Source organism: Sus scrofa, chromosome 1, assembly GCF_000003025.6.
Source record: "Sus scrofa isolate TJ Tabasco breed Duroc chromosome 1, Sscrofa11.1, whole genome shotgun sequence".
Taxonomy (NCBI): domain Eukaryota; kingdom Metazoa; phylum Chordata; class Mammalia; order Artiodactyla; family Suidae; genus Sus; species Sus scrofa.
Window position 1 is genome coordinate 209,511,611 of NC_010443.5, and position 26,547 is coordinate 209,538,157.

Sequence of the window (26,547 nt, forward strand, 5' to 3'; positions counted from 1 at the left end):
TAATGCCATCACCTTAAGGAGGTTAGGTTTCAACATAGGAATTTTAGGGGGACACAGACATTGAGAACATAGCAGAGTTCCTTATATTTACTACTGAGTATTGGTGGATAGACCATGCATTGAGCTGTTAGTGTCTAGCAGTGTGATAAAGAAAACGTGGATCATTTTCCAGTTTTTGAAATTTAAAAGCATATTAAGTACTCAAATGATACACACATGTTTCTGCCAAAACCTGCAAATAATTCCCTCTGAGTGTTCACCCTAAGGAGTACACCCTATAATGTCCTTGAACAGTGTCCTGAATAATTTCCTTTCACCAGCACAGCTATGAGTCTCCCTGCTCTGTTTCTTATAAGGCTGCTGAATGTGGGGAAGTACCCTTTATTTCACTGGTGAGCTCATATGAATTGGTTAGAAAATATACTATGAATATATTTAGTCACATTTTATTCTCTGGAGAATTAAAAAAAAGGCAGGGTCTAAATTACTTTCCTTGAAATTCTTATTTTCCTTAAAAACTCTCTGTAATTAAAAGTGCATTTTAAAATTTAAGCACATTATGTACAAAAGTACTAAGTAAAGCCAAAGGGGAAATATTAAAATGAATTTTAAATAAGAACTTTTAATGTGAGAAAATAGAATGTGTACATGTATGTGTAACTGGGTCACCATGCTGCACAGCAGAAAAAAAATGTATTGGGGAAATAGCAATTAAAAATAAAAAAAAAAAAAACAAAAAACTTTGGAAGTTCTCTTCATGGCTCAGCAGTAACGAGCACAACTAATATCCATGGAGATGAGAGTTCGATCCCTGGACTTGCTCAGTGGGTTAAGGATTCAGTGTTGCCATGAGCTGTGGTGTAGGTCATAGGTGTGACTCAGGTCCTGCATTGCTGTGGCTATGGCATAGGCCAGCAGCTGCAATTCCGATATGATCCCTAGCCAGGGAACTTCCATATGCCGCACCTGCAGCCTTAAAAAGCAAAATAAATAAAGAAGACTTCGTTTTAACTTCATTTTAAATCAGTTGACCAGGAAGATGCTAAAATAGAATATCTACCGTAAGTAATTGACAAATCACATTTAAAGTAAAATAGTATAAAAGCTATCTATGTGTATTACTGTCTTCTAAAATATTTTCATTATTTTCTCTGCCGCAGAAGTATATTTCAAGAGAAGAGACAGAGTAAGATTTGTGATGTCATTATTACGTAGCTGGGAAGTTGTAGATACTGTATCTCTTTAATTATTTTGATAAGCCTATGACGTTTTAAACAATGGCAACTACAACTCCTGGTAAGTTACATGAATAGTAAGTGGCAGGTTCTAGTTCATCCTAAGATCTGAGCTTTGGAAATTGGTTCTTTCCAATATGTCTAGCAGCCTACATGAGGTTTAACAAATCTGTTCTCAGAGAACCCTCTTGTTTGTTAGTCATCTGCTTTCTATTTTTTACATTGTTTGATCTAAATTAATCCATGACTGAATGTACATCCTTTATGTTTGAGATGAATAAGGCATTTCTTCAGCACAGGGAAAGATTTCTTCACTGATGCATTGGTTTATTCATTTAAAAGGTTTTAGAAAGCACTGCCCTGTTCCAGAAAACATTCTTGTTTATTCTAGAGTAAACAGGAAAACACACTCAGGGATCTTATAGTCTGTGTATGGATTATTACTCTTTTTTTATTGAAGCGCAAATGGCATATGACCTTAGATTAGTTTCAAGGGTACAACATAATTATTTGATATTTCTTATATTGCAAAACGATTACCACAATAAATCCAGTTAACATCTGTCACCAAATCGTTATAAAATTTTTTCTTGTGTTGAAATCTTTTAAATTTTACTCTTTGAGTGACTTTCAAATATGCAATACAGTACTATTAAACATAGTCCCCATGCTGTATGGGATCATTAATATTGATCATGTTTGACTATTGATCATCATTTATAAATGCACACTCCCATGCTAAGAACTTTACCTACATTATTGTTTTTAATCCTAAAAGCTCCTTAAATTGTTTATCACTATTATTTTCACTTTACATATGATAATATGGTGATATAGAGAGTTTTTTCTTTTTTAAAGTTTTATTGAAGTATATTCGATTTACAATGTTGTGATAATTTCTGTTATATATCAAAGTGATTCGTTATAGATATACACACATCTAATCTTTTTCAGATTCTTTTACCGCATAGATTATCGCAGAATTTTGGGTAGAGTTCCCTGTACTATGCAGCTGGTCCTCATTGGCCAATCATTCATATACTATAGTACACATATGCCAATCCTAAACCCCCAGTCCATCCTTTCCCCTACCTACCTGTCCCCTTTGGTAACCAAGAGTTTGTTTTTGAAGTCTATGAGTCACTTTCTGTTCTGCGAATGGGAATCTTTTATGAAGTTATGCAGTTCATAGATAACGCTCATCAGCTTTTGCTATAGCAAAATATCCTGAATATCTCACAGGTCTTTGGATAACCTTTGGATGAATGGCTTTGACTGGGTTTGTCTGGGTTCAGCTGGGCTTGGCTCCAGACTGCTAGTTGGATTCAAGCCTCGTCTGAGTATCTTTTCATTCTGGAATAAAGATCTACTGTCTCAGGCAAGCTTTTCTCATAGAAAAAGGAAGGAACTCAAGGGGAGAGAATGACAGTAGGGGAACTGGCAAACTGTCACTTGAACTAGATAGCAAGGGTTATAGCAAGTCACAGGTGAAGCCCAAAGTTGATCATCAGGAAAGTCATCTCTGCCCACACTAGGGCATGGCAAGGCTGGAGAAGGAGGAAAGGATTGACCGCAATAGACAATGGTCCTGGAATTTAAACCAAGGACTGCCTGAATTTTATCCCTGCTGTTTTAACTACTATCCTATTCTAAATAAATAGGAACCTACTTTATCTTCCTTTGGGTTTATGGCTAGTATGCGTAAAATTTCTAGTGAGTAAATTTGCTTATTTTTAAATCAATAGATCGAAGTTAGAAAAACATGTTCTTTCAGTTATTGACATATAGAAGATTATCATCTGTAGCTCTGGTAATAAAATTCTTCTTAATCATTGGGAAGATACCTAAGGATTTTCTGCAGTTTATACATTTTCTCTATTTTAGGTAAATCTCAGAAATTCACAATCATGTTTTACCTGATTGCCTAGATCAGTAGTATATTCTGATGCTTTAAATCAATGTCATAGTTCTATGTTAAACATAGGCGGTAATCACTTTAAAGTAGCTGGTCAGCATGCTGGCTAATGATATCAGAGAATATTTCCACTTGCTTTGGTGAATACACTTGGAAATTTATACCACAGAAGCTGACACTCTCAAGTACTGCTGGGGTTATGTATGTGTTACAAGTCCTATATGTAGCACTTCAGCAGTATCTGTTCAATTTGCAAACCCTTTGATCGAGTCATCCCATTTCTGGGAATTTATGTTGTGTGTGTGTATATATAGTTCATTATATATGATGTTTTACATTATTATTATATGCATAATAATGCCATAATACCATTATATATTGTATTATTACATATGATATATATTATATACATACTATATATTTACAATATTATATTTTATATTGTTAATATATATTAACAGCACTATTTGAAATAGCATAAACTTAGAAATGATGCAAATACCTATGAAAACGTTATAGATTAAATGTTATTACAAATAGTACAAAAATAATATAGAGATACTCTATGTTCTGATATGGAAAATCTCAATATACAATTTTAAGTGTAAAAAGTGAGGGACAGAACAATGCATATATACTTTATGTCAGGAGGGAGACAAATGAGAAAATATGTTTGATGTGTTTGGGAAAGATGCATAAGAAATTAACAAAAATATTTATATGGAGGAGTTCCCATTGTGGCTCTGCAGATTAAGGACCCAACGTTGTCTCTGTGAGGATGAGGTTCAATCCCTGGCCTTGCTCAGTAGGTTAAGGATCCAGCACTACTGCAAGCTGTAGCATAAGTGGAAGTCGTGGCTTGGATCTGATGTTGCCGTGGGTGTGACATAGGTGCAGATGAAGCTATAAAAGAAAAAAAAATATGGAGTAGATAGGAACAGGATTGAGGGGAGCTTTTTTACTACATACCTTTTGGTGTCGCTGGGATTTTTGAACTCTGTCAACAGAGGATAGGAAAATTTCCCTATCTAAATGATACTCTAGTACCAAAACAATGTAATATATAGATCACTGGCTTCACAGGCAAGTTCTATACAATAAATTTAGTTGTGACATTTATCCTAGCTTGATTATTGTGAAAGAGAAGTCTGTTCTATATGCTTAACTATTTTTTTAAATTCCACTGGCTATCCTTGTTAGTTATGTAACTTTTCTAAACCATGGAAACTTTTCACTTCCTTTATTCTTTGGATATTTTTATAAAAACTATGGAAGTATTTCATCTTCAGTGGAATTTAGGTTTATGTGTATTTTTATAATAAGTCTGCCCTTGAATATCAGAAAAGCGAAGGAATTGAGAATGAATAGGGGAGCAGGGCCCTTATCCCAGAAAAATCCTTGTCAACAGCAGCCGTTCAAACAGAACCAGCCTGGGCAACTTCAACCAGCACCAGGCCTTATTTTTGAAATCTAAGATTATAGTTTTAAGACCAAAAAGTACATTCTAGCCTAGAAATGGAACTAATAAATAACAAGGACATGAACAGAATTCACCCAAGGTGAAATACAATTCTTTTTTTTTTTTTTTTTTTTTTTTTTTTGTCTTTTTGCCATCTCTTGGGCTGTTCCTAGGCACATGGAGTTTCCCAGGCCAGGGGTTGAATCGGAGCTGTAGCCACTGGCCTACACCAGAGCCACAGCAATGCAGGATCCGAGGCATCTGCGATCTACACCACAGCTCACGGCAATGCTGGATCCCTAACCCACTGAGTAAGGCCAGGGATTGAACCTGCAACCCCATGATTCCCAGTTGGACTTGTCAACCACTGTGCCACAACAGGAACTCCAAGGTGAAATATAATTCTTAAATGAATGAATCTGAAGTGGTTAAATCATGAATCATAAAAAATATTCATTTAAAGAGAATTTTTGAGGACTGTTAATTTATCTTGAATCAGCCCCAAACTCTCAGAAATGCTTCTAATTTCACTGAATGAAGGAATAAAAGTGAAGTATCAAACTGAAGGAGCAATAAGACGAACAAAGTTTGATAACCCAGTATTGTGGAAGACAACTTTCCATGTGTCTCTCGGGTCTCTGCATCTCCTATATCAAGACCCTGACTACCCTTTTCCAGGCTATTTTTTCAAGGATGTTTGAATGGCTAATATCCTTGGAAGGTAGCGTCAATGTCTCTCCAAAGAATGGGACAAGTAGAATTCCAGCTTCACTCAAGTGGGAGGGAGCTCTCTAATTATAGGCAAGTCCAGTGATAGCCTTGCTTCTGCCTGAAGTTTGCCCTTGAACTAGATTTCCTCCCATAGACAAGTCAAGGTCCATCCCAGTTTCTGTTTCATGGTAAGATCCTTGGCTATCCTGTGCTCCTCTTTTCATCAAGACAGCTCTGCTCTCAAAAGGCTCTGCTTTGTGCAGAGAACTTTCCTCCCCTTAGACATGACTAGAGCAACAAAGATACTGTTGCATACACATGCCTCTTTTAATTTTTTTTTTTTTTTACTTTTTATTGACCTGTAGTTGATTAACAATATTGTGCTAGTTTCTTGGAGTTCCTATTGTGGCTCAGTGGTTAATGAATCTGATTAGGAACCATGAGGTTGTGGGTTCGATCCCTGGCCTTGCTCAGTGGGTTAAGGATCTGGCATTGCCATGAACTGTGGTGTAGGTCACAGATGCAGTTCGGATCCCGCGTTGCTGTGGCTCTGGTATAGGCAGGCAGCTATAGGTCTGATTAGACCCCCTAGCCTGGGAACCTCCATATCCCACAGGGGCGGCCCTAGAAAAAACAAAAAGACAAAAAAAATGTTGTTTTAGTTTCAGGTGTACAGCAAAATGAATTGGTTATACATATATGCATATATATTCTTTTTCAGATTCTTCTCCTGCACAGGTTTTTACAGAATCTTGAGTAGAGTTTCCTGTGCTGTATAGTAGGTCCTTGTTGATTATCTATTTTATATAGTGTAGTGTGTTTATGTTAATCCCAAACTCCTAATCTATCCCTGCCCCTAACCTTTTCCCTTTGGTAACTGTAAATAAGTTTTCTATGTCTGCGCGACTGTTTCTGTCTGGTAAATGAGTTCATTTGTATCATTTCTGAAATTACATTGGGAGGAGCCTGCTCTTTCCTGTCAGATACCAGGACACAGTTGCACACAGGGGGCTCTGCTGATGCCATGCATGGGCAGGACAGCTCTTCATCCTGGTGCAGGGGGCGAGGGGAGTTATCTCAATTCTGCATTAGCTCTGGGATGCTCTCCTGGTTTGGGTCTCTTTGATCAGTAGAATCTAAATTGTCCTGGCTGTTCCATGAAGCCTGAAATTTAGGAACCCAGGGTTTCCTGTGTTCATCAATGCTCCTGCTGTCCTCCACGTGGGCATCCAACAATCAGGGAAACTGTCAAATCCTAGCAGGCACTGTGGGAAGAGGGACACAGAGACACTGGAAGCAAAGCTATGCAAAACAGGAGATCTCTTCAAAGGTTTGTCTGGTGGCTGGCTGTTCAGCTGTACCTCCAATGAGAGCTTGAACTTTCAGCAAGATATTCTGTAAGAGATGGCTTTGCTTGATCTCCAGGGGAGAAGGAAACATTCTTTGAACTCCTGAGTCACTAGACTATTCTGATTTCCATTTAGTATTTGGGGAGTTTCCTGGTTCACTGCCTCTCAGGATGTTCCTCATTGTGGTTGAGGACCTGGGAACTCATCAGCCTTGACTATGTCCCTTTGACCCTTGAATTCTTAGTTTCATCTCTCACATCCTTATCCTCTGGGAACATTGCTATTCTATTGTCAGATTCTCCTGGGATATAACTGATTCTCATCCTTTGGCTCATTTCCTGTTACTGCTTGACTTGTGAGAAGCTCTGAACTGCCTCTGTTGCCTGCCCCCCAACATAGTCCCACTGTGTCGCATTTTGGCAACAATGATAGATATGAGCACATTAAAAGTCTGCTTTCCTCTTTCTGAGAGTGCTCTGTGAATCCAGGGCCTGCATCAAAGAAGGATGGTTTCAGGGCTCTCTGCCCTTCCTCTCTCACAGATGAGGGGGACCTTAGAGGACTATCCAAGGCAGGAATTTCATTTTTGTGTGAGTGTGATCACCAGTCTTCCCGACCTGCTTCCGGGTTTCTTTCAAGGAGCTTGGTAACTCAGCTATGGGCTCAACCTTGAGAGACAGTGACTGAGGATAGAGTGGCCCAGTAGGGAAGGTGCTATGATTGGGCTGCTTTTGCCAGAAAGTTTATGAATACACATCCCTTTTATAAGGACACTTGTAATAGAATCTGGCAATCACCAGGATAATTCAGGATAATCTCATCTTGAGATGCTTAACTTAGTCGTATCAGCAAAGTATTTTTGTTTTCTGTTACATAAGAAAACAGTCCCAGCTTCCAGGAATTTGGACCTGGTTATATTTGGCAGAATTATTATGCAGACTACTCTACATGTAATTGGCAATTTAAATTACAGAGCCAGAGCTCCCATCATGACTTTTATTAACAAACCCAACTAGTATCCATGAAGATGTGGGTTCAATCTCTGGCCTTGTTCAGTGGATTAAGGATCCAGCATTGCTATGAGCTGTGGTATAGGTTGCAGATGCCACTTGGATCCCGTATTTCTGTGGCTGTGGTGTAGGCTAGCAGTTACAGCTCTGATTCAGCCCTTAGCCTTGGAACCTCCATATGCTGTGGGTACAGCCAAAAAGACAAAAGATAAAAATAAATAAATAAATAAATTAATTAATTACAGAGCCTGGGAGTTCTGCTATGGCACAGTGGTAACAAAATTGACTAGGATCCATGAGGATGCAGGTTTGATCCCTGGCCTCACTCAGTGGGTTAAGGATCTGGGGTTAGGTCACAGATGTGGCTTGGATCCTGCGTCCATAGTGTTGGCCAGCAGCTGTAGCTCTAATTGGAGTTCCTAACCTGGGAACTTCCATATGCCATGGGTGTGGCCCTAAAAAGACAAAAACAATAAAAATTACAGAGCTTCATGGGTCAGTCTTGAGGCTCTGGGCCAGTAGGTAAGAAATGGACAGTGAGTGAGGCTGAAGTGGACATCTTTGTTTTTATTTGGTCAGTCAGATTTTATTCACCCTTCTGGAGGAGTCTCTGTATTTTCCTCTTCAGTCTTGGCTTATGTGCAGGTGAAGTTGGAGTTCCCAAGCATCCCTACACTAAAGGTATCCAGGTGACTCAGTTCTGGCGAAAGGAACATTGCATTAACCCATTCATAGTGATTGGTTCAGTGACCCAACTGACGCCAGTAAGTCTTTTGCAAAACATATTGTGAGACAGATGCCTCATTTTCAGCTGCATTTGGATCTGGTGGAATACAGCCCTGATCTTGTCAGCTGCATCCTGCCAGCACATAACACCCGAGAATACAGTCAGAACAGAAGGCAGAGAATATAGAAGTAGAGAGCAACTCATTTCTGATGCCATCAGTTCAATTCCTCAGCTAGAGGTCAGCTTTGCCCCCAGACTTTTGGTTATATCAGTCAATGAATTCCCTTTTTGGTTTAAGCTTTGTTTTCAGTATTTAGTGAGAGTTTATTGTGCATGTAATGACACTTGTCAAACTGGGAGCTCTTAAAGCCAAAGCTGCTATTCAGCTCAGGGACATGACATTACAGGATAGCTTATGAAGTGAAAATAAGGAAGTTGTTTCACTTTATTATGCTTTGGTTATTACACTGGGGGTTTCCAGATGGAAGGGATTGGTTAAAATTTATTAAACCATTTTTAGGAAGATGACTTAAGTTTCTTTTATGATTATAGGAGTCATTTACAAGGAGTAGACTAAGAAACGGGCCCAAGTTATGTTTTGCAAAAAAAAAAAAAAAAAAAAAAAGGCTAAATTAAGTTTCTCTTAACTGGCTTAAATGATTTTGTCTGCTCAGGGAATTTTTGAGCCCAGTCTCTTGTATTTAATTTTAACACGAGGAAGATGAGGGCTGCACTTAGAGGCCGCAGGGTGTGCTATGTGCCTTCAGGGGTGTGTGGGTTTTTTTTTAATATATATAGTTAAATATTTATTCTTGGGGTTGGATTTGTCTTCCTAACCATAGATGCAAATTTTTTTATATATATAATGATTTTTATTTTTTCCATTATAGCTGGTTTACTGTGTTCCATTATAGCTGGTTTACAGCATGGTGACCCAGTTACACATACATGGTATATTCTTTTTTTCTCACAAAATCATGATCTATCATATGTGACTAGACATAGTTACCAGTGCTACATGGCAGGACAGGTGTGTTTTTGTGGAAGCTATGTGCAGTAAGCGTGGTTCCAGATGGAAGGCTCGGTGCAGGGGGTGATGGACTGGATGGGGTTAACTGAACCTCATCTTATGGGATCTTGTGAGTTCTACAGGGTGGAAGGGGAGTCCTGAGATGAGAAAACTTGGGTCTCCTGGATTCCAGAGGCTGTTCCTCCCAGGTTTGTCCATATGGAACCTGGTTCATGCTACTTATCACGCAAATCCCAATCTCCCTCTAACCCTCACCCACCAACTCAGGGTCACTGTGTTTCTGAGTCTCCAAAACTGGTGCAGGGGTGGGCTTTGGCTCAAAGGCTGTGCTCAGGTGGAACTGCCAAGGCCTGAATGGAAGAATCAACTGTATGTACTAGAGTTGAAAATCTGGAGCCTTCTAGGAGGCCAGATGCCCCACCCCTACCCCATCACCTGCAGTAACTCAGGCTTCTGGTGAGTGACCCCTGGACCGCATCCAACATCTGCCCAGGTCCAAAGTTAGTTCTGCTGCATATCCCTAGGCCAGCATTGAATTGTAGTTTTTGTTTCTTGTAATCTAATGATTCCTCACAGTATACATGAATCCTGTTTATGTGATTTGCCTCTATACTAGCCCACTAGATACATATTAACCTCACTGTGTCTATTTCCCCTTCTGTATGAGAAGATTTAACTACATCAAATACTTAAAACACTTGCAGATATTTAATGGGATAATTAACATTAAAGCAGAGTGTTCTAAAAACATAAGGTACAGTTAAAATAATGTTTAATTTTTATAAATTGATAATCTGACCCTAAACCCCCATTTACAAGGGTGTAAAGATACCTAATATAATTTATTGTGGGAGCATCTTTTCCCTTTTAGTGTAATATACATACTCAAAGGGGAAAAAACAAACGAACAACTTAGGAAACAATTTCTGGTTTTTGGTCCTCTAAGGTTGCCCCTAGAAGGCTCACTATACAAAATATTGTGGTTCATTCAAAAGCAGGTGATGCCACAGCCTCTCTGCCAGTCTTGTTCCAGCATCTTTGGCTGAAATTCTTAAGTCTTTGGTGCGGAATATGTAGCAGCCCCCACTTCTGGAAACACATCGGCTTTCCTGATCAGAAGTTCTCCTCCCTCCTTGCAGACTTCCACATAACACACAGTTCCTTATAGAACCCATCACTCCATGGCTTTCATCCAGTTCTGAGAGCCACTGCTACATTTGGGCAACTTCCTCTTTCAACCCAGTCTTCTCATTCCTCTGAGGACTATACTCTTCTGAGAGCTAAGTTCTCTTACAAAAGAACCTTGATATCAGCTTTAGTATTGGGCCAAACAGCACAAAAGCCATTACCAACCCCTGAAAGAAATCAGAAAGTCAAAACTTCCTGGGTAGGTTAGGGGCCAAGTTACCTTTTCACCTTCCTGCTAATCTCTTCTGATTGCTTGGTAAATTTTATCCTGCCACAGATGTCTGTTATCTAGCAGGGAGTGAGTAGGAGCAAGAACACTTTCAGAGAGAAATCAGCTCTCTTGTCTTACAGTTACAAAGTCCCATACTGAAGCATGACCAACCACCTGAACTTAAATGATGACTGGTTTCTTCTTGGGCACCCAATAAAATGAACAGATCTGAGTTTGGGGAGAAGGTCTGGTGAGGAAGAGCTGCCACAAGTTCCTGAAATGTCCTTTGGCCTCTGTAATGTTCTGGAATCGACTGCCTGAGTGTGCGTCCTTGATCCACCGCTTACTGGTCATGGGTTAGTGGACATTTATCTCTTCCTCTGAGTCTTGGGTTTCCATCTGTCATATGGAACATAGATTCTGTTAATTTCATGAGGCTTATCTCAGAATGAAGTAAAATAATTAAGGTTTTTAGCTTACTGTCTGGCACATAGTCCTTGTTAAAAGTTTGATATACCATTAACCACTGACCCATCACACATTTTACTTCCCAAATTGTAGTTGGTATTTCCATTTGTGGTCTAGTCTGAATTCCCAAATCTGATGCTTAGAATACTTTTACAACTATAGCCTTTTTCCAAACCATTATATGGATTTTCTCCCTGGCTATGTTGCTCTCTTTGAGTTCTGAAGAAATCTCTTGTCACTTAATCTTACTTTACAGCCTATGGTGGACACACTTACATCACATCTAGTCAAATTCTCCATGTGAAATCCAGACTCATCTAAATCTTTTGGCTCATTCTATAAGGATTAAAATATTCCAGGAGTTACCTGGTGGCTCAGTGGGTTAAGGATCTGGCATTGCCACTACTGTGGCTCTGATTACCACTGTGACATGCACTCATTCCTGGCCAAGAACTTCCGCATGCTGCAGCTATGGCCAAAAAATATATTTCTATTGCCCAGATTAAAAATAGGAGACTGGAGACCAGGTTGCTACCAGAGAATGAGAGGTTTGTCCTTGACTTTAAAAATAGCATTTCTTACCTGCAACACCCCACACTCTCATGTTCAAGGGCAGCTTTCCACTAAGCCCCAGTCAAGAACAGTAGTAATGCTAGTAGAAAAATCCAAGGAGCATGTGGGAGAGGGGTAGGTAAGGAGAGAAAAAGAAAGTAAACAAAGAAATTACCTACTTGCTATGAATGGAAAAGGCTCTGTAGTTGGTCTCTCAGTTCAAGTGACAACCCAGAGATCAACTCAGAGATCAAGTAGCAAATTTGTAATGCACATAACTGCTTCCTTCCTTTCTTTCCACTACTTCCTTCACCAGCATAGACTAATACCAGTTTATTTTGATTCTCATATTTTTCTACCCCTTTCTCTTTTATCTCATTCCCAGGACTCAGAATATTTTAGCATTTGCACGTACCAAAACAATTTTGATTACGACACACTCAGTTAAATCCATTCTACAATCATTACAGGCATGACAGTTAAATAAAAGATTATTATATACATCAATGTGTTTTCAATCATGTACCTAAATGTGCTAAATACTTAAATACTTGCCCTGAGAAGCATAAATTTGGCAGTGCGGAGTACATTAAATGTGATGTGGAGGAAGGAATAGGTCTGCTTGCTCAAGGATGAATAATAATATTTTTGAACTTCTATTTCTAATATATAAAAGAAAATATCTACCTTACTTACTTTTGAGTCAGTGAAAAAAATATTAAAAAAATTTTAGAAACATAAAGCACCTCATTGATTTAAAGATTTATATGTTGCCAATTTTGTTAAATTATATTCTCCATTCCAGTGTTGTTTTATTAGGTGTTCAATGGTTGATCCCATTATTTGAGTTGTATAGTAGTTTAATTCTCAGCCATGGCTCCACGTAAAAAATATCCCCTGAGTAGGTTTTTAGTTGTATTAATACTTGATAAATACCCCAGATTAATTACCTTTTAATCATGATGAGTAGGGCTCAGATACTGGTACTTTTAAACATTCCCCAGATTACTCTAAAGGGCAACCAAGGTTGAGAAAAATCTGTCATAGCCAAAAACCATTCCCCTCTCTTTATAGTTAAGAATGTCCAGTTCAGGTACAGGGTTCAGAATGCTGTTTCTTAAGACTAATCAAATGGCCATGTGACTCTACTATAATGACCAGCCACCCTTGATTGCCCAGGACTAAAGCGGTTCCACTGACAAAACTGAGAAAGTCCTAGGCAAACAAGATTGTGTTGGTCACCCTATATCCTGATCTTGTAGATGAGCTGTCCATTTCTGAGAAAGATTTTATTTTTTCCTGTCTTGAGGGATTGTTTTGAGGGTAAATGCTCTGCTGTGAACTATCCCATTGTTGGGCTTTAAACAAGGTCAGGTGATGATGCGACTGTTGCTCTACAATAATCTGCAGCCATGAGAAGAATGTCATGAAGACCACACAAGTTAGGGACCTGGAGCTCTGCCATGACTGAGCAGCTCAACCAAAGCCAAAATTGTGCTTGCTTCCAGAATTCTTGTCATGTGAGAATGTTAGTTTAAATTGTGGTCAATGGAATATTTTTTTTTCTGCTGTTTGTAGGCATAAGCTCTTGGAGCATCCATAACCATCAAAACTGCATGTAATCAGACATTTGTTCTTCATCTCAGAAATGTCTCCAGATCCTCTTAACCACCGTTGGCTTCCAACCTTCGTCTTTGTTAGCTGTCTCGGTTTTCTGTTATGTTTGGCCTGTTACTCCCACAGCCCTCAACCACCACCACCATCCACCCTTTACTGGAATGCAGACTGTTTTCCCGACGCTGATCAACACACCCTGAGAGAATGACAAGTCTAGGAACTCATGCCTTGGCACCACACCCTGACACTTGAGAGCAGTAGCCCCACCCCTCTTGGTCTTGGGGATACTGTGCTTGGTCAGGTCTCCAGGAGATCTGCTACCTTCTTGTTTTATAAGAGGAAAGAAAGCAAACAACTTTAGTATCACTTTCACTGAATCTGGGTTTCTTACATGGTGCCAATGTGTTGCTGATAAACACTTGATAACTATATGGAAAACAAACCCAGAGAAGAATATTGTACCTTAGAACTCGGGGATCTTAACCACACTGATTCTCCTTCATTAATGCTGTATTATTCAGAAATGCATATTTCACTTGATGATCTCTCTGATCAGCCCTTGGTGACTTTGCCAAAAAAGTACAATATCCCAGACTCTGACTCAAAACGATGGCTCTTGGAAAGTCACACATGCTGTAAAGCTTGCTTTTCTCTTTTTTCTGTTGGCTCTTACTAAGAGTATGTGTGACTTTCCAAGAGCCAGAGCTGCACATGTGGGTCCTGGCAGACCTGTTCTCTGTGTGGAATTCACAGGGGTTCCACAGGTGGTGGTGGGCGGGGGGTGTAGGGGTCTCAGCCTTTTCTGAACTGTTCTTACCTGGCCTCTCAGCCAGCTGCTTTTCTTTCCATTAAGCACATTAAGTTGGCAGTGAGAACTACACTTGGTCTAATATTGAAATCATTCTTTCCACCACTGCATCACTCCTCTAGCATTTTGTAGAAAGCAGTAAAGACCAATGGGCTGGTAAAAACAACTGTCAGCCAGTAGAGGACCATTTTACTCACTTTATGTGGAGCCTTTCCTATGGAAATACATTTAGATGCCATGAAACACTTGAGGTGAGAACCAGGAAGATGTCTGTCCTCCATGCATGTAAAGAAAACAGGAGAACATTGTTCACTGAGGGAAAATTCAAGAAACAGCTCTCTCATCATTTTCCTGAGTACATACACCATGGTTATAGCTATGGTGTTTGGAAGGATGGAGAAATATTGCTTATTATGAAAATAGCTTATTATTCATTCATCAAGCACATTTAAGAAAGCCAGAGGTTGCTGCAAATGAGATTTTAAAATTTTCCCTTTGAGGATTCAGGTTTGACCCCTGGACTCATCCAGTGTGTTAAGGAGTCAACATTACTGCAAGCTGTAGTATAGGTCACAGATGTAGTACAGATCTGGTGTTGCTGTGTCTCTGGTGTAAGTTGCACCTGCAACTCTAATTTGACCTCTGGCCCGAAAACTTCCATATGCTGCTGGTGCAGCCATAGAAAGAGAAAAAATTTCCCTTTGATTCAAAAATCAAGCTATGCCAGATATACACGAGAGGAGCCTAAAGAACTCTCTTTTCTGAATTTTCTCTATTTTCATTTCTTCATCTATGTTTTCTTGTTCTATAGCTCCTCTTTCTTTTTCATTCTTCCATTTGGAGTCTTGCCCTGATTGCTGTAGGTTATTTCCACATTTTTTTTCCTTCCTAGGGAAGAGACACTGTTCTTTTTGCTTAGTCTGGTCATTGCCTCTTCTCTGCCAGGAGAGCCCATATCTGCTCTCTGTAGCCCATCTCACTATACTTGACAAGTCTTCCTGGTCCCAGAAAGGGCTAGAAATCATCTATGCTTCCCTAAAACTTACTGTGTGATAGTTTCTCATCCTCCCCCTTCAGTTTGCCTTCCCCAGTAAATTGTGAGCAAATTGAGGATAAGTATGGTATCATAGTCTCTGAATTTGTAGCAGCAGTGCCCACAAATAGTAAGCATTCAACAAAGGTTTGTTAAGTTAAATGGAAGAGAACATTATTCTGCAGTTTCTTTGCCAGTAAGACAAATATTTATACACTTCACAAGGTTGTTAAAATAAGACTGACAATATAATATTGTGTGAGGAACATGGTTGCATATTGTCTGACCAAATGGCCACTAAAATAATACTTTATGTTCACATCTCTCTCATTTTTTCTTTACTATTTCTGATTATTTGGTGAGAATCTGTTTTTATTTTTTTTCTTTCTTTTTCTTTCTTTCTTTCTTTTTTGCATTTTAGGTCCACATTCCCCACATATGGAGGTTCCCAGGCTAGGGGTCTGATCGGAGCTGTAGCCACCGGCCTACGCCAGAACCACAGCAATGCCAGATCTGAGCCACGTCTGCAACCTACACCACAGCTCACAGCAATGCCAGATCCTTAACCCACTGAACAAGGCCAGGGGTCGAACCTGAAACCTCATGGTTCCTAGTAGGATTCATTCCCACTGAGCCACAAAGGGAACTCCCAAGAGTCTGTTTTTAGAATAGAGGTGGGTATATTACTAAGGGAGACCAGAACCAATTATGCTATTTGTCCCAAAGTTTATAAAACAAGAGCATCTGTATTAGAAATTAGATGAAATCTGTATAGATTTGCAGGAAAAAAATTAAAATTTAGAAAAACTAAGAGCAAACTAAAAAGGGCAGAAACTTTGAAATTCACTTTATTAGAGTCTTTGATAAAATGCCTCCAGTTTTCAAAATACTGTTTCCTAGATTGTTTTATTTCTGTTTGCTTCGATACTTATTGCTGAATATTAAAAAGTGATTTATCATTGCTAATGTTCCTTCTTTATCTAATTACCAAAAAGCACATAGTTGACAATATTACAGAGTAACCTTATAACCAAGACGTAGTCATAGTAATAATTTTGATTTTATCCTATAATCTGTGATTAGGACAATTGGACATTCTTGATACATTATTTTATGAATTTGTATTTTGGAAATTGGCATGAAGTTCACATTAAGTGTTTCAGTTTTGGGTGTATGCTATTTTGAAAGCTGTTCTTTTTGACATTCTTTCTCAATAAATGCTTCATAATTATAGTGGAATGGAAATGTAGCCAATCCCTCGCTCTCCAGATGTTTTATAAAGATTAAGAATATTCATGAATGGAAAAACTGACCAGCTACAGTGAAACCTCCTGCAATTCTCATCTTAGTACTAATGTTACAGAAGAGAAGCCCTTTTTTTTTTTCCCTTTATTCGGCACTGTCTAGTGCTGCCTTTATTTCTGATGACTGTTTTTCAATCCATAATAGAAAAAGACTTATTTCCCATCCTTTGTTTTTTACCATGTTATTATGAAAAATTCAAACATTCAATTTAGGAGTATAGTGAATATCTGTGTACTTACTTCAACAGGGTCTGCTCATGCCAACCAATCTATTTTTTTCTAAATTTCCATATCCTTCTTTTTATCCATTTTTTTTTTTTTCTTTTTAGGGCCGAATCTGTGGCATATGGAAGTTCCTGGGCTAGACGTTGAGTCAGCGTTGCAGCTGTGGGCCTGTACCACAGCCACAGCAATGTGGTATCTGAGCTGCATCTGCAACCTACACTGCAGCTTGTGGCAATGCTGTCTCCTTAATCCATTGAGCAAGGTCGGGGATTGAACAGCATCCTCATGGAGACTATGTTGGGTTCTTAAACCATGGAGACACAACAGAAATGCCTCAGTCCTCTCTTGATGTCATATCATTTTATCTGTAAATATTTCATATATTTGTCTAGAAGATAAAGATTCTTTCCAGAAATCATCACCACATGAGTGATCAGTCCCCCTTAATGTCAAATATCTAGTCAGAATTTACATTTTCACATTGTCTTCAAGTGATCTTTATGTATAATGTGACCCAAACACAGTCTATACATTGTTATTGATCAGTGTCTCATACTGCTTAAATTCTGTGGACTGTCATTCGTTTGTTTTCTTGCACTTTTATTCTGTTAAAATGAAGTGCCACACATAATTTTAAATTTTCAATTATTTTCAATACTTTTAAAAAGTAAAAAATTATATTTGATTATTTTACAAAATATCTTTATTATCATCAGAAAAGCATATAAAATTATTAATTAAATATTAAAAGTATTGATTATATAACATGACATCAATATGAAATTATTAAAAGCAACATATATTATTAATATGTAACTTGTCAATATAACAATTTGATATAAATCAGATAAAATAAAATATAAATATGAAGTTAAATATAATATTAATATAATTAAATATTTTATATTCATTTTTGCCATACTAACTCTTCAAAGCACACTTTTATCTTACAAATATAGCAGATTACAATTTGTTAGCCCAAGTTCAAATTACATACTCAATAGAGCAATTCTCATGTTCCTGTCCACAAAGAGATAAAATATATGGCTTTCTGTTTTCTGAAATCTTTCTTTTACCCTGTCCCTTTATTTGGATTTTATTTTCCCTTTTTGCCATCATCATCCCTGTAACACTCATTTTGAATTTGTTGTGGCAGCTTTTGAGAATCAGGAGCAGTTTATCGGTGTTAGGAAGCTATCAGCTCAAGACTCGGACCACCTGTCAGAACTTCTCAGAGGCCCTTGCTCAAGCCCGCCCATCGGAGCCTTAGTATCCCCTCCTTCTGCTCCTTTCAGGATGGCCCGTGAGAGTCCAGTGGTACATGACGGTGTTTTGACATTTCTCTAACTCTCAGGCAGCTTAAATTCCTTGCGTTCTCTTTGCTTCCTTTTGCATAGTCGCTGATACTCTGTTCTATGTCTTTTGGTGGTATGTGCCCTTCTGTTTATTTGGTATCTGTGGTGATTCTTTGTCACCTAACATTTTTGTTGATGTTGACCATGGAATTTGTTATATCACATTTACTCTCATGCAGGAAAGAAAAAAGCATTAAAGAAAGAATAGAGAAACAGCAATACACTATGCCACTGTCTTCCTACAGCCTTTTTTTTTTAATTTTTACTTGTTCAGATGTTTCATTAATTTTGTGTATCCATTTATTGACTTGATTGGATTTATTAAGTATCAGACTGAGCCTGTTATACACTATGGTTTTCAGGAGTGAGCTACAGCAATGGAGATTTATCAGAATAAGTGAATATTATGCAATGCTATTTATTACTTTTGTATCTTGAAAAATTTTTTTCAGAGGAAAATGTAATGGAGCATAAGTATTTAGAAATTAAAAACTCAGTAATCATTTCAAGTCTAGAGATTATTAAGTGGAAAGTGAATATGCTTTGTATCCATTAAATATCATCATTGCCTTTAGCAAAGTAAGAAAAATTGAGCAGTCTTTCAGCCATCTTTCCTTCCTCATGACACAGAAGCATCCAAAAGATCCAGTGAGCCAACCTTGGCAACTTTATTTGGCATTGATGTTAATATCTGGTAGATGTAATAGCACTCTGGGTAGTGATAAAATTGCACAGGAGATTAAGTGAAACAGGTCTTCCACATATGTTTTATTCAGTAAATGCCTTCTCGGTCCCTCCTCTAATAATGTTAGTTCATACAACATGTTGTGTTCAGATGACATTATTTCATATATTTCAGAATATACAAAAATGAACCATCCAGTTGATGTAACTCTACAGATTAGTAGGAAATGTCGGAGTTCACATTTAAAAATTGATGCTAGCATGAAAGCAATAATTTAGACGATACAGAAAGAGATGACCTTCTTTAATAATTCAGAAAGATACAACTAAAGGCAGAGAATGTTGGTATTCTAAACACTGTAAAGATAGATTTTGTGCTGTATTCTGCTGTGCTGAAGAGCAGTGACTTTATTTGGGTTCTTAAAATTTTGCCAAGAGAATGATGGATGTAATTCTACTTGAAGAGTAGTGCTTCAAGAATGATGAGTTATATTCTCTTAACCTTGTCAATGTGTTCATTAAGAATTTTTTGAATGGCCTTAATGCACCAGACACTATATGTTAGGGAACCAGTATTGAAAAAAATGGACAAAAGTTTCTGCTTTCATGGGGCTTATATTCTGTTGGAAGTGATATATACCAAAATATAAAATCTCATAATACAGAACTGAGGAGAATGCAAATACTTTGAAACAAATGGCCTCAAATCTTATCTACTGTACCTCTGTTATCTGTACTATTCAGTTTCACTCTTCTTGACTGTAACTTGGAAATTTCTTCTTTGAAGCACAGCTCCATAAATAAAACAAATATAATATATAATTGTACATATAGCACTCATTATAGTGATGAAGGGATGTGTGTATCTTTGGCTGAGTCTCTCCTAGTATAATTCTTGGAACTGCAGAGTCTTGGGAACTCACCAGCTGAGGGGAACACCTCTTCCTCTTGGCCAATATGAATCTCTAAAAATATAATTACAAATGTCAGGCATCTTCTCTCCAAGATACAGACACTGCTCTGGTGGGGTTGCTGTGCATCGATTGGCCCTCATGCCAGTTGCCCTCAACAGATCGGAGGCCATGATTTGTGTTACCTCTGCATAAATAAACCTGTTATTTAGAGGCCTGAGTTATGTCATGACTTGCGTGCTGGGGATGCTGCCTTTGCATCTCTCAGCAAAACCTCAAGGCTGCCTCATTCCTTCCTCGGGCAGAAGATAGAGATTTTTAATCTCCTTGGACCATGTGACTTGAGACCATTCATTCATTCACTCAGTCATTTGTTTATTATTGTTTCATTTATTCATATATTTATTTCATGTTATTCATTAATTTATTTTTACTAAACACAAAATAGTAAACAGTAATAATGAGTAATCATGACAACAAAAATAAATGCTGAGCACTCTGAAATGTACTAATTAGCAAAAATAGGCACTTACCTGATCTGAGAAGAGTTTATTAGGAGCAGCAGATACTCATTTAAAAAAAAAAAAAAGCACACAAGGTGTTCATGCTGTGGTACAGTGGGTTAAGGATTTGGCATTGTTTCTGCTGAGGCTTGGGTTGCAGCTGAGGCTCAGGTTCAATTCCCCAGCCTGGCTCAATGGGTTAAGTATCTAGAGTTGCCTCAGCTGTGGGTTGGATTTAATCTTTGGACTGGGAACTTCCATATCCTGCAGTTGTGGCCAAAATAAATACATAAATGAAATGAAATGAAATCACACAATAAATGCAAATTTTTAGATATTATAAGTGCAACAAAATAAGTGACAAATGCTTGTAAATCATTCAAAAGGGGTTCAGAGGAAGCATTCCTTTAAAGGTGGCTAATGGGAGGGAGGACAAGGAATCAGCGAGGAAGGCATTTTCTAAAATACAATAGTGGGGAAAGGACCTACCTAAGAATTCAGAGTCCTATCAGAATACCAATGGTAGGGACCTCCAATCTCACTGCTCCTTAGAACTACCAGGAAATAATTGTCACTAGCACCTCTGGAATCTGGTGCTATTGACTCAGAACATTTTTGTTTGAATCCGTGTATAAGACCAGCTGAATGCTAGTGCTCAAATATTGTCACAATCACTGCAAATAAAACTTTTTATAAAATGTGTTCAAAGGCTTCTAAATAAGAGAAAGCAAAGACCTCATCGAGCTGGTAGAAACATTCTATGTCTGTGACTATTGTTAATGAATGATTTTAAAGTAAAATAACAGAATTTGGACCTCTTATAGGATTGTGGGTGAGATATCTATACACCTTACATATAACTAGGAAAGTATTCTAATGATTGTACATGACCAATTTGTCTTAGGTAAAGTTGCAAAAGAAATAAATGCTTTTTTCTAAGGCTTCAGTATTCCTTCTTTAGAAAAAGATACTACAGTTAGCCTACTTATAGGTTCTTAACTTCTCTATTTATACTCTGTATTAGAATAGCTCTAGAGAAGCCTAATCCCGCCTTATATTAGCTATACCTCTTTTTGAACTGCCTCTAAATGAAATCATACAGTACACATATACATAAGTTTATTGTCATCTGGTATCTCTTACCACAGATTCTTCTTTCTCTGGCTATGGATCTATTCCCTTTCTACTGTAAAAGCATCCTGAAAAGGTGGTTTGATTTTACGCTCAGGCACAGTCAGCCTCAGACTCTTCAAAAAGAATCTGTACCCTGCTTCTGCTCTTCTCTTTTTCTCTCATCTCTCAAGATTTTCCATCGCTCTTTTCATCTTCTCTGGACCACTGCCCTTGTTCCTCTTCCTTAGCTCCCAATGTTACCACTGGGATGTGATCTAGTTGCACCCACGTCACCTCAGTAGGTACATATGCATTTCAAAAGGAGTTTCTCTTAGCTTCTAGAACACTAAGAATAAATTTAGGACCTTTGATGCATTGCAAGCTAAAGCTTTCAAGTTTGCTCCTTCCAGTTTGTCATATGTATTCCTCTGAATTTGAGGTGATAGAGTAGGTGTGTGGAGGTAATTTTTAAATTAAATCTTATAAATGAGATCTTATTTCTTCAGATCTAGTAGAAACTAGAATTCCAACAATGTTATATTTTAATAGCAGAGTTTAGGTAAAGCAACAGCCTCCTCCTTTTCCTCTCCCTTAATTTTTGACTCATTTTAAACAGGTGTCCCCTGCTACTTTCTGTGGTGATTTGGAGCAAGATAACTTGAGTTCTGTTTTTCATCTTGCAATGAGCTGCTTCCAATTCTTTTGACAGGCACCACTTGGCAGAATATTCAGCCTTGGGAAAATATGTGTTCACACACAAGTACTGCTCCAATGGCATTTCTGGTATTTTAGAGTTTATAGAGTAAATGTTTTCTGCTCCTGTGTGCCTCTAAAACACCAAGTAGTATTTAAAATTTGATTTGCTCTTGTGGACCAAGAGGTTTTGTGATGAAAATCTTAATGATGTCATTCTTTACTTATAAGGGTTAAAGAAAGATAGTAATGAAAATGAGATTTTCTGCCTGTGATGGTTGTAGTTGTGTCACTTCCCTACTACTGGGAGCAGCAGAGCAAACCTGAGAAATCACATCTATAGTGTTGCATACTAAGATATAAGGCATTAGTTGTTTTTGCTTTGTGTTGATGCTGCTTTGGAATGGCTAATGGATGCTGGCTTCAATTATAGGAATCTTTTTTTTTTTTTTTTTTTTTTTGGCTGCTCCTGTGGCATATGGAGGTTCCCAGGCTAGGGGTTAAATTGGAGTTGCAGCTTGGGCCTATGGCACAGGCACAGATCCACGCCAGATCCATGCCACATCTGTGACCTACATCACAGCTTGCAGCAATGCTGGATCCTTAACCCACTGAGTGAGGTCAGGCATTGAACTTTCATCCTCATACATACTATTTGGGTTCTTAACCCACTGAGCCACAATGGGAACTCCAATAACAGGCATCTTGACATACAAGTCGCCTTCTGAACAGCTGACTCAGGACTGAAAATATGGGTGTTCCCCATAGTGAATAATTTCTTCACAACCCCCCTGAAAATCTGGGTTAAAATGAGTATGCTAAGAAGGAAGGGGCAGAAGTTTGTGATTTTGGAGCTCAGTGGGACTTAGGTAAGATTGTAAGAAGCTAGAAATAAATAAAATGTATTTCCCCCCCCAAATCAAGAAACTCTTAAATGATAATCATAGTCAATCTTTGCTTTAGAAAATCATCTCCTATCCCCACTTATGTCTGTGTTCAGAATCTCTCTTTGGTGCTGTCTGAGGCCACTTGACCCTTAGTGTCACAGTGCATGAAAAGCTGGGTTAAAACTGCCTTGATTTTCTTTCTCCTGTCACCTCTATGTTCTTGAGCCCAGAGAGTACATCTTTATCCTCATTACAGAGCATAACCTAAAATAGCTTCTTACTATATATTTATTAAATTAATGATATGTAGTTAGCTGTATGTAATTATGAGCACAGTGACTTAAGCCATGGCCCTGTAATCTGTTCTTTCATGGTATCTTATTGGTAGCATGAAGTTTCCTGATTATGTGACAGGTACATCATATGTTTAATGTTGATATATAAGAAATGCAACAATTCTACTACAACATCCTTTCAAAGAATAAACAGAACATTGAAAAGCCTGCACAAAATGCTAAGATTAGAGAAGCAGGGATCCACTGCAGGGGTTATTCATTTCCAGGGGTGGTGAACCCTGGTTAGAGACTGACTTTGATTAGTATGGGTGTTGTGGAGCAAGTTGCAGTTATACTACTACAGACCCGATGCTCATGTGAGAAGAACATAGGACATGAGGAGTAAGATCTGGACGAGGGGAGAATGACTCCCTCAGCAGAAAATTGTTGAGAGCTGCCATCAGTTACCTGATGAGATAAAAGCGGCATTTGATACACCCCACACTGACCTGCTTCTCACCCACTGCATATAGACAGGTATAAATGGCCACACAGTTTTATTTAGTGAGTGTGGATTTCCTCACTCCAGACAAACCTTGGGCTGCCTTCATGGAGTCCCAAGGTAAAACAAACAACAAAACAACCCCTTGAAACAAACCTTTATTTACTGTTTAGAGTCTGGTTCAGGAGACAGTTAAAGACCTGAATTTAGTGCTCAAGTATGTGCCACTCTTGAAGTAGCCCACCTTAAATACTGAGCCTAAAAAGGCTGCTGCTTTTGTTCTGCAGTTTTGGTAACAACCCCACATAACAGGCCACCTTCATGGCCTACATCTTCCACAACTTCAGTGCACTTGTAGCTTCATCTCCTCCTTTACCCAGCCCTGTGCAAACTGACATGATTGCAGAGGCATGAAATAAGTCATCCTGTTGAAGTGCTTTTAAATTTTTTAATCATTAATAACAGCAAAAATAAATAGGTAAAATTGCCAAAATGTATGCAATTCTTTTTTTTTTTTTTGGTGGAAAATAGTATTTATTTTATTTATTTATTTTTTTTATTTTCCCACTGTACAGCAAGGGGGTCAGGTTATCCTTACATCTTAGAGTTCAAAAATCTCTCGTTTAGGTTTTAAATTATATATATTTGGCTGTCTAAACAAAATATTTACATATATTATTCTCCTTTTTAATAATTTGTTTTTAAATCTATATAGTGTCAAGATTCAAATATTACAACTTCTATAATGAAAAGGAAAAGCCCTCTTCTCTATCTTGTCACCACCTGTTCAAATTCTTTTAATTTATTCTGTTACTTATGTTCATATTTTTAAATTATATACTTCTTTATTTACCTGTTTCTGTTTCATAGTATGGAAGATTAGATTTTAGTGTCTTAAATTACCCAGGCCTTTTTCCCTTCCTCCATTTTTGCAATAAAAATAGACCATAGTTGGTTTAAATCAGTACTCAGTATCTCCCTAATATGATTATGTAAGTGAGGTTTATTGCTTAGCCAGATATTATTCTTCATTCATGCAGCTCTCACTTCATTTCCTGTAAAACTTGTTCTCCCTGCATGCATTTTCCTTCCTTTTCTGGTTTTCTTTGTTTGCTCTCCCCACTTTATAGTTCAGTTTTATAAAAGTCTCCAATAGAATTTTAAATCCTCCTGACTATTATTCTAGACATGGTCACATACATTAGGCATTCCCCAGTTCCTTTATGGTTCTCAGTCTTGTCCAGATCAGGTTGGTGACTCTCAGGCCTATACCACTAACCTCCGCTGCCCCCCACACCCTCCTCTGGCCATTTTCCAATCATTTAAATAAACACATTGCTGAGATAATTTCAGTTAACGTAGTAAGCAGTATTTATAGGAAGGGCCCCCAAGATTTCCAATCCCCTCATTCTCAGAACCTGTGATAGGGATACAAGTTCCTCATTGTGTTATCTTGAATGGCAAGAGTTGACTTTTAAGAAGGAGAGATGGTCATGTGAGACTTGCCAAGCAGAGAACTTTGTGTACTTGGTGTCAGGAGAAGAAGGCCAGGGAAAATCAGATTCTCAGCACAGGAAGGATTTGATGCACCTGTGTTGGCTTGAAGCTTTGGGGCCAAGCTGACTGCCACCTGGGATATCACAGCCTCAGCCCCTCAGCCCCTCAGCCCCAAGCAACTGAATTCTCCCAATAACACAAGGGAATAGATTTTCCCAGAGTCACCAGATGAGAGCCTTGCAGGTCACCTCCTTGGCTTATACCTTTTGAGACCCTGAGCAGAAGACTCAGTTGAGCCCACCTGAGCCTAAGCCTGACTTAAAAAGCTGAGATAATAGTTTGAGTTGATTTGTTATGTTGCAATAGAAAGTGAATATTGTTAGTTTTAAGGATATGGACTTCAAGAAACTAATAATAGCATAACTTCTCAGCATTAGAAAGGAACAAAGGACTAATATCTACAACAAGGATGAGTCTCGGAAACTTTCCTTGATCCAGAGAAACCAGATTTAAAAGAGGTCATTTTCTCTGAATCCTTTTAGGTAAATTTCAAGAATGTTGTTGGAACTTGGTCTCTGTCCACAGGTGCTGAATAGCAATGCAGAAGCGGAGTTTGAGTGAAGGAGAAAAAGATAGCTTTTATTGCTTTGCCAGGCAAAGGAGGCCCTAGCAGACTAATGCTTTAAAGACTGTGCCCTCATTGGGAAGAATTGTGGGGAGTTTTATTTATTTATTTATTTATTTTTTGTCTTTTTGCCATTTTTTTCTTGGGCCGCTCCAGTGGCATATGGAGGTTCCCAGGCCAGGGGTCAAATTGGAGCTGTAGCCGCTGGCCTACGCCAGAGCCACAGCAACGCAGGATCTGAGCCACATCTGCAACCTACACCACAGCTTACGGTCAGATCCTTAACCCACTGAGCAAGGCCAGGGATCGAACCTGCAACCTCATGGTTCTTAACCCACTGAGCAAGGCCAGGGATCGAACCTGCAACCTCATGGTTCCTAGTGGGATTCGTTAACCACTGAGCCACCACGGGAACTCCTGTGGGGAGTTTTATAGTAAATAGGAGAAAAACAGGTTTTCGGATAGGAATCAGGAGTGGGACAGACACACATTCTTCTTTCTTTGAGGGAATCTTAGTCATCAAAGCTAGAGTCGGGAAATCTTGGCATGATCATGATGGTGGTCTTCTGGGTTCTTGCCAAGAATAACAGTACTTGCAAAAAGGGCATATTGATCAGAGATTGTAACAAACTAGTCCTGAAAAACATCATATGCTAATAA

The 26,547-nt window shown here is 38.4% G+C and overlaps 1 long non-coding RNA gene across 4 annotated transcripts in view; it reads left to right on the top strand.

Moving 5' to 3' along the window:
• LOC102165237 overlaps window positions 1-26,547 on the top strand; it is a 179,155-nt gene that overhangs the window by 16,826 nt on the left and 135,782 nt on the right. The window contains exon 3 of one of the 4 annotated variants that reach the window (XR_002335976.1): window positions 17,999-18,123. The exons of the other annotated variants lie outside the window; for them this stretch is intronic. This is a non-coding gene — a long non-coding RNA (uncharacterized LOC102165237). Of the gene's footprint in view, window positions 1-17,998; window positions 18,124-26,547 lie in introns of those variants that run through there. 4 annotated transcript variants of the gene reach the window in all.